Here is an 8785-nt window from a genome sequence, read left to right as displayed (position 1 = left end):
GATGAGGTTGTGTGGTGCCTAATTTTGTTTTTGTAACATGGTATGCAACTACATGCTCAGCACTGGCAATCTTTCCAAATTCTTGGCCACACCACTTTGAAAACTTAGCAGAAATATTGATACCAGGATGTGAAAAGGCAAGCAAAACAACAAAGATGGTACACTGCCAATGTAATGACATAAACAGGAGCAAAAATTTCTGAGAAATGTCACACCATAGGAACGGTTGGAAACTCTGTACTGGCAAACTAGCAGATGCAGGATTGGGCTGATATTATTGTAAAAATGCATCAGAAGGTTGGTCTTTTGTAACAGCTGTCCAATTGAGACACATCAAAGATGCTCAACTGCATGATAAGCAATCCTTGACAATGTTGTCAGATGCAGAGTATTGGGAAATAAATTCCATGTAACAGATTTAATGTTTATGTTCAATTTTGACACCTGCCAAAAAAGTGAAGCTAAAGATTTGTGGCATCTGTAAATTTTGAATCCCACACCTACCAGGTACTGTCAAATATCTTTGATAGAGATATATATGGCAAGGAGGTGTCTTTCAGTTGCACTTCAGTTTTTCTGAAGACCTTTTGGAAAGAAAGCCAGTGGCTGCCACACTAACTGCTGTTGAATTGCCCTCACAGCTGACTGGCTGGTATCAATAAAAAGAGGCATCTGTGCACTGGAAATGGGACTGACCAATGAGACAGCCTTCACTACAGAGAGTTTCACAGATGTGAAAGCCTTCACAGCTGGAACTGTCCAAGGGCTTTTCTGACATTGGAAGTGTGTTTCTCCTTTAGCAGGTCATTGATAGGTTCTATAATTTCTGTAAGCTTCACCAGGTGTTGCTGCTAATAATTGACCATACCTAAAAACCTACATAACTCTCTGAATGTGATGGGAAGGAGCATCTGCAAAATATCTGAGATCCCTTGAGGAGTAGAAGAAATGCTGTCTCCTGATACAAATATCCCAAAAATTGTACTTTGTCTTTAGCAAATACACACTTGACCTTGTTATTTTGACACTGTAGGCATCAAGATGAAAGAGTACCGCATTCAAATGGGAACTACAGTCACTCATATTATAAGAAAAAAATGAGTACATTATCCACATAGCAAAAAGGCAGCTTAAGCCATGTAGAATCTCATCTATCAAATGCTGCTGCATTTGAGCCGCATTATGAAAGGTGTTGTGAAGACAGTTTTGTTCTTGTCTGTCCCTGCCACTGGAATTTGTGCAAAAGCCTTAGCACAGTCTGTAATGCTGAACACAGAGGCACCTTTGAAATTGCTTGTGAAATAAAACAGGCTTTTTTGGGTAACGGTCTGGCATAGAACAGAATTTCAGTCCCCTATAGTCACTGCGTAAATGCCAAGATTTATCCTTTTTGAGAACTGTTCACAAGGGCATGGCCCATGCAATGTTAGTGAGACGCTGTTCCATCTGTCAGCAGTACTTTGAAAGTGGCTTTACCTGCCCTCAACTTCTCCGGATGTAGTCTATATGGGTGGAAGGAGACAGGTTGTCCCAACATTGTGTGAATGTGTTGGATGGTGGAATGTTGCCGCTGGCTCAGTGCTGATACCAAATGCACAATCTCAGGGAATTTTTTAAGCAACTGCTTTGTAATGTCATTGGCCAGTTGGGCAGCATCAATGGGTGCCATCATTAAACCTTGTAATTCTGCCTGAACCTTATACAGAGCCTTCTCCATGTCAGCAATCTGCTGCTTGAGTATATCATTGCTGTCAGTTAGGCTTGTTACAGATTCTTTTTCTTTGAGGAAAAGTTCATTGAGATGGGTAATCTCTGGCTATAGTGAAGTGGCTTACAGCTAAAGTGAAGCCCACTTCATATAGTCAAGCAGAAGATGTAACGTGGTCTACTTGCACGTCAAATGTTTGTGCTCCACAGCAATGCATGCACAGAATGGTTAAGTTGTTGTGAGGTGGGAGACATGGAGACATATAAATCTTTGTGCCTTCTGATCTGGCAGAATGGCATCTGGTGTTTGATGCAGAAGGGAGCATTGCCACAGCCAGAAACTGGACAAAAAAATTATTACGGAGGTCCATAGATAATGAAAAAATTTAAGAAAGTCAGCACCCAGTTTGGGGCCAGACACATTCGCCACTAAAAAATGCCACAAAGGTTAGAAACCATCCTGCAGATTCAGTGTAATATGCCCCCAGCCATATGTTTGAATTAAAGACTCATTTACAGCCATTAGTAAAGGGATGCCTGAAAACTTGGGCTCGTCCTTCATTCCCTGCAAAACAACACTTAACTCTGAACCTCTGTCAACCAAAAATTCTATATCAGACTTCCTATCCAAGATGAATAATTCTAAAGATTCACATTGGGCAGAAACTGTGTATTGTGAATGTCAGGTAGATGCTTACTGGTAGTAGAATGAACATGCATGCCTACATATGTCAGTGTTGTCTTTGGGAACCCACACTGTTGTCAACATCAGCCAATGCATCTATGAAATGAACACCATTCAGATTTGCTTGTCAACCACATGTTGGTGCTCCATATGCTACTTGAGCTGCCATCTGCCAGCTTGGCATTGAATCTTCCCAGTTCAGTAATGATTTCCTCTGTAGGACACAGTTTGGTAAGCCAGATGTCCATGGTTTCAGGGCTTGTGTCCATAACTTTATAAATAGCTGTGCATGAATTAACCATCCCATCATATGCAAGTGCCACAGTCTCTGCCTTTAAAGTCAGATCGTCCACAGTTAGGTCAGGACATGCAGTCAAAACTCCACGAACAGCCCATAGGAGATGACAAAACCAAAATAGTTTCATTGGCTGATCTGAACCCACCAGAGTGTAAGCAAACATACTAGCTGGGAGGGAGATTCACTGGTACTGACATTACTGTCCACAGTATTTTGCAAACAAGATTCTGGGGACGCAAGGTAATGTTGCAACACAGTTTCTCTGAATGCTGTAAAAGAAAAATGAAGCAGAATATCCTGCACCTGCTCAATAATGTTTTCCAGCTGCTAAATGATAAAGGCAAACTGGTCAAGATCTGAAGTAATGTTGTGCAGTTGAAAAATTATTTCCACTTGTGCCAACCATAATTGTGGCCTCATAGGCCAAAAAGATGGTGGCTTTACATTACCCTGTCTCGGGGTGTAACTATAAGAGGCAGTATGTAATTCAGAAACACCTGGAGAGAGTAGGGTAGAATCAGTTGCTGGTGATCCCAGATCTTCTGTCTTAGTGGTGGGTGGCATCATAATACTGGAGTGTACTTACGACTCAGAATAAAAAAGGGATTCCCCAATGTATGACATCAGGATCACCACTATAGGTGACTAGTGTATACAGCATGCACTTTAGTGAATCCTTCTTTATTTACCACAATTTACGTCCTAGCACAATGTAGGCACATTTTGACAGCTGGACAGTAGTACTGAAAGATACAAAAGACAATCAAATGAAAGATACAACACATAATATAATGTTTGAGTTCTTGGTCAGTGACTATTGCACTTGTCACCACAGGAATGATTCAGATCCATTTTAACACTCCTTTTGTATCAACTATAAGTAAATATGATTCATTGTAATTGTTGTAACAGAGAGTGTGCTTCCTGTTACTTTTGATGAGCTATTCTAATAATAGGAACACAGTATCATTTTATACTCAGGAGTACTGTTTTTAAGCCACAAGGATAATAAGATCTTATAAAGCAACCTCAATACTACACATCAAAAGACAGTGTGAGAAGGCACTCCAGTAAGGAACCACACAACTGTTGCTGTTGCAGCCATTCTGTGTGCTCATGCACTGGCAAACCAACAACATTGCCTCGTTTCTTTGTTATTCTGAGTTGGGCATAATGAGGTAAATTCATTTATTCCTCAGGGATATGTTGCTGCAGATGTAATGTGTTGGGAAGTGAAAAATAAATGGTGTGGCAGGCATATTTGTTAGGGAGGGTACAAGATTCACAGAAATAAGTATTACCACATACTGTTGCAAAACAGATGGGGAATTATACTATTATAAGTCTTTAAAGATCTTCAAGTGGTGAAGTGGGTATTTTCTCTGAATTTTGAATTAATAATGAAAAAGTTGTTATAATCTGAAAAAAATTGTTAATCTGTAAGGACTTCAACACAGAAATGGGAAACAAGAGTTAGCAAGTCACTAGGACATTTTTCAACCTCCTCAGAATGTTCAATCTATATTGAAGTGATAGAAGTACAACACATGATGGAGCATGTACAGATAACATCACTGTTAACTTTGAAAGAGATTTGTGCACTATCAGTATAGTTGTTGGTAAATCTGCAGACCAAGATCCAATATTCTGTAGGCTTAACTAAAACAAAACTGAAAGAATCACTTCAAATCCAGATGCCAACAATAAGGAAAATGTGATGCAGGCTATGGGGCAGTAGGAATGAGTAGTAAACCGTCATTCAAAAAAATAGAAATATTAAGTGGGATTGTATATACCAGTGTAAAATGGGAATAAATGAAACTGAAACTGCTTTGGGAAGCCTTATTAAAATTTATTTGGCTTTTTGGTATACTTGTTCTCCTCTTATAAAAATTGGTCATAAAAGCAAGTATATAAAGAAGAACATTAAGTGGTACAGAGATGCACTTACCAATAATTGGCAAAATATATTTATCTTTGTGGCATATATATAAATAGAGGAAAATTGCAACCATCAAGGCTACGAAAGTAATGGCAAGTATCTCAGATTCCAAGAGCATGGAATACTCTTGGTTGTCCACTTTTATAATTAGAAAAACAGCACATATAACTTGTGAATCATTGGCCTTTCTTTTTAACATGTGCTTAGAGTTTAGAGTATTTCCTTGGGTACTAAAAATATAAAAAATTATTTCTGTATGCAAGAAAGGGGACAAACATGACCTCAAAAATTACTGATGTGCTTCAGTAGTTCCTATTTTTCGAAAATACTTGCATCTCTCATTTGTAAGTAACTGCAAAACTTCTTCAAGTCAAATAATTTATTTTCTAATAGTCAATCTGGCTTCTGCAGTGGAAGAAATACTACTGCTGCTGTTCCTTCAATTGTGAATGAAGCAATAATAGCCTTTGAGAATAAAAATAAAGGTAAACTTCTTTTGTGTGACAGAAGTAGGGCGTTTGACTGTATTTATCATGATATCTTACTTGCAAAACTTAATTTCATTGGTGTAGAAGGGTCCACATTGTCAATAATTGTATCATATCCAAACAATAGGAAACAGACTATCTGCAAGAAGTTAAAACAGGGATCCTACAAGGTTCTATCCTTGGGACCTCCTTTTTTACTATTGCCATCAGTGATAAGCCTCACTCTGTTCCTAGGTCTGTTATTTGTTATGCTGATGACACAACTTTGTCAGGTTAGCATGAAAACACATTAGTTTTGCAAGATATATTGCAAGATGACATGGAAGGAGCACTAAATTGGTTCTCATCAAAAACAGTGCTTTGTAACCCTGCTAAAAACCAGCATATTATACTAGGATTGTCAAAAGAGATAGAGGTGAAAGCAGTCAGCATTCTAGGAACTCATTTAGACTCAAAGTTTACTTGGGATACACACATCAACCATCCCTGTAAAAAATTATATTGAGTTACTTATTTACTGTGGAATCTTAGAGGCTTAGTAACAAAAGTGTGTTTAAGAGGAATTTATTTTGGGCTCTGTCACTCACATATACAGTATGAACTGCTGATATGGGGACATTCTCCTCACATCAGTGAAATTCTAAAAATTCAAATGAAGTTGGTATCAGCAATGATGAACACTGGTAAACTGGAACACTGCCAGCCACTATTCACACAGAGCAAAATTTTAACAGTCATTTATCTCTCTAGATATGTCTCAGTAGTGTAGGTGGAAAGCACTATAACAGATTTTGAAATTACAGGAAAAATACACTACCACAACACTATATGCAATATAAAATCAGATATACTTAGGCACAGGGTGGCAAGAACAAGGAATCCCCATCTAATGAATAGCTCAAAAATATTTAATAAACTTCCATTTTCTGCTCAGTCACCTCACTTAACTAACTCCACAAGCAAACTATTGAACGAGATACTTATTAATCTCTTAAGAACATAAAATCAACTGATATTAATTTTTAAGGTTTCCATTATGTGACATTATTGGCTATATTTGTTTATTATTTTATTGTTTATCCTACCATTTCTAGGTTCTGTCTGCTACTTGCTGTATGTAATGCTCATTTAGCTTTAAGGTACTACTGAAGGAAAATGTAACATGCAATCAATGAAAATGCCTATTCCCCTTCAATCTGAATCATCAGGATGAATTAACTTTCAATATGACTCGACAAGAGGTTGTACATTCCAAAAAAATTCCTTCTAATGTTGAAGAGCATGAAGAAATTATAGGTTCATGTGGCAGTGTATATGCAATTTCAACCAGAAGTGCTAATTTAAGAAGTCAGAAAAGATCAAGTAAACAAGTGGAAGAAAACAGTAGAGAAGGTTTGATAAAATCATTAAATAAATAGGGAGATTATTTGGGACAGAGTTTAATCATGTATGTGAAGTAATCGCCAGAAAATTAGAAAATGTTTTAAAATGGCTCTACAGCAGTAACAGTCAAGTTAGAAAATGGAATTTATAATTGTCTGAAAGAGGCAGATGTTAATTTGGTGACCATACTAAAGGAAAGTAGTATGAAAGAACGAAATGCCAATTAGCACTATTAGGTATGTTTATTATGCAGAGAGTGTTGTCATATATTTTATATTGTTATTACTAGCTGAAGCAAACCAAAACTTTGGGGAATTTATTTCCTCTATAGAGATTATGATTTATGTTTAAAATCATATGTTACTTTTCTCAACATCACTAATATTAATTGCTTTTTTACAGAAAAGAAATCATGGTATAGTTATCTTTCTTGAGGACTGTTATGGTTAGTACATTAGTATATTATCTTCCCCATTCAGTATTTCAGTCTCATGTAAACAATATTGATGATACATGAATAAATTAAGATAAAGTTTTATAATCTTTTTATAGTTCACAATAACTGAAACTGTTTTTGATACTCTAGCAGAAGAAAAAAGACATTAGAGAAAGTCAAAATGAACAGTGCTTGTTGTAAGTATAAATTATAAAAAATATAAAACAATTTTTAAAATGCTATTTTATCCCTCTGTACTGGACAAAAATGAGGACTAAAATATAGGGCAAGATACACATATTTCCCAGCTTCACAACAATTAATAAGAATAAGTTAAAACAATTTATTATATATTACATTATTCCTGTATTATATATTCTTACATTATTATAATATATTCTTAGAAGGTACAAATTTTAATAACTTCCACCTTACCTTAACTTCATGAGATAAAACTTCCTCAAGAGTCTTACCTTACTGCAAGTTTTACCCCACCAAGTGAACAAAGTTATTAAAGGACAATGAGTTCAACCTTTATCAATCACTACAATACTTTGAAGATGAATATATTTATTAATTTATGTCTGTTGCTACAGACAACATAAGCATATACTATCTGCAACATTTTTCTCCCAGACAGAATAGCACACATTTTTTAATGTAATATATTATTTTGATGAAGTGATGTGTTGCACAGGCATTTTTTTTTTGACTGACATATGATGATCTCTGCAGCCAATATTTTATTTTTGTAATCTATCTGCTAATATATTTTTGGATGTATTTTTTTACATTGGCAGATGTATCATGAGATGAATAGATAGCTTACCTGCAAGCTGGGATGACAATAAACATTGTACCACATTTGCAGTACCAACTGACTCAGTTGTTTGTTCCATGTCATTGGTTCCTGGCTTGGAGATATGGTGCACACCACAGAGTAAAGCATCAGTTACAATGCCTATAATGTAAGAGGGGCCAGAGATAACTTGTTATATGGGTACTCTCAATTGCAATCCATTAATTAAGACAGAATGTGTTTGGATTTTGTCCATATCATTGTTTTTGTGATGTTCTGAATAATGGAACAGCTTTGTAACACATATGGATTGCAAGCAAGAGTAAAATATATGAGAAATTGTTAATGAGAAGTCCTGCATTAATTTTGAGAATTGGGAGTTGGATTGTTACTCTTAGCTTCCACTGGTAACTGTGCCACTTTGAGAAAAGAAGTCTGATCACATTGGCAAGCATGCTGAAATAATAAGGAAAGCACAATTAAATAACAATAAGTCTTAGCACCTCATCAGGCTGTACTTTACCACCCAATATCATTGTGAAGTACACATGGTACACTGCATGTGTTAACCATGGACAACAACCCAGAACAGATGCAGTTGGAAGTAAATGAAATTTACAAAGAATAAGAATAGTGACCAGAAATCATAAATTTTAAAGAGAATTGGTGAATTTTGACTATGTAGGTTTGCAGGAGTTGATATCATTTGGCACAGTGATGCAAATCAACAGCAAAAACTGTGCTGTAGTGCATAAACCAGTTGCTATAACTGTGAATCATTAATTTTGAAGAGGCTGGGGTAGTCAACGAGCACTTATTAAGCTCTTTGACTACAGTTATTACACACAAGAAATTAATGTGGTCCATAATTCAGAAGGTTTTGTCAACGACTACAGATGCCTTCTATTGTAATAATTCCATTATCAGTTGACAAAAGTAATCATGGATCACATCTGCAGCACGTCAAACTACAGTGGCAGCAGTATCTAAGGTGCAGTCACTTTTGGTAATGCAGCATGACCAACACAACTATGTACCTTCTCTTCA

The sequence above is a fragment of the Schistocerca americana genome, chromosome 7 (genome assembly GCF_021461395.2).
Source record: "Schistocerca americana isolate TAMUIC-IGC-003095 chromosome 7, iqSchAmer2.1, whole genome shotgun sequence".
NCBI lineage: Eukaryota > Metazoa > Arthropoda > Insecta > Orthoptera > Acrididae > Schistocerca > Schistocerca americana.
Note: the sequence above shows the minus strand (reverse complement) of the source record.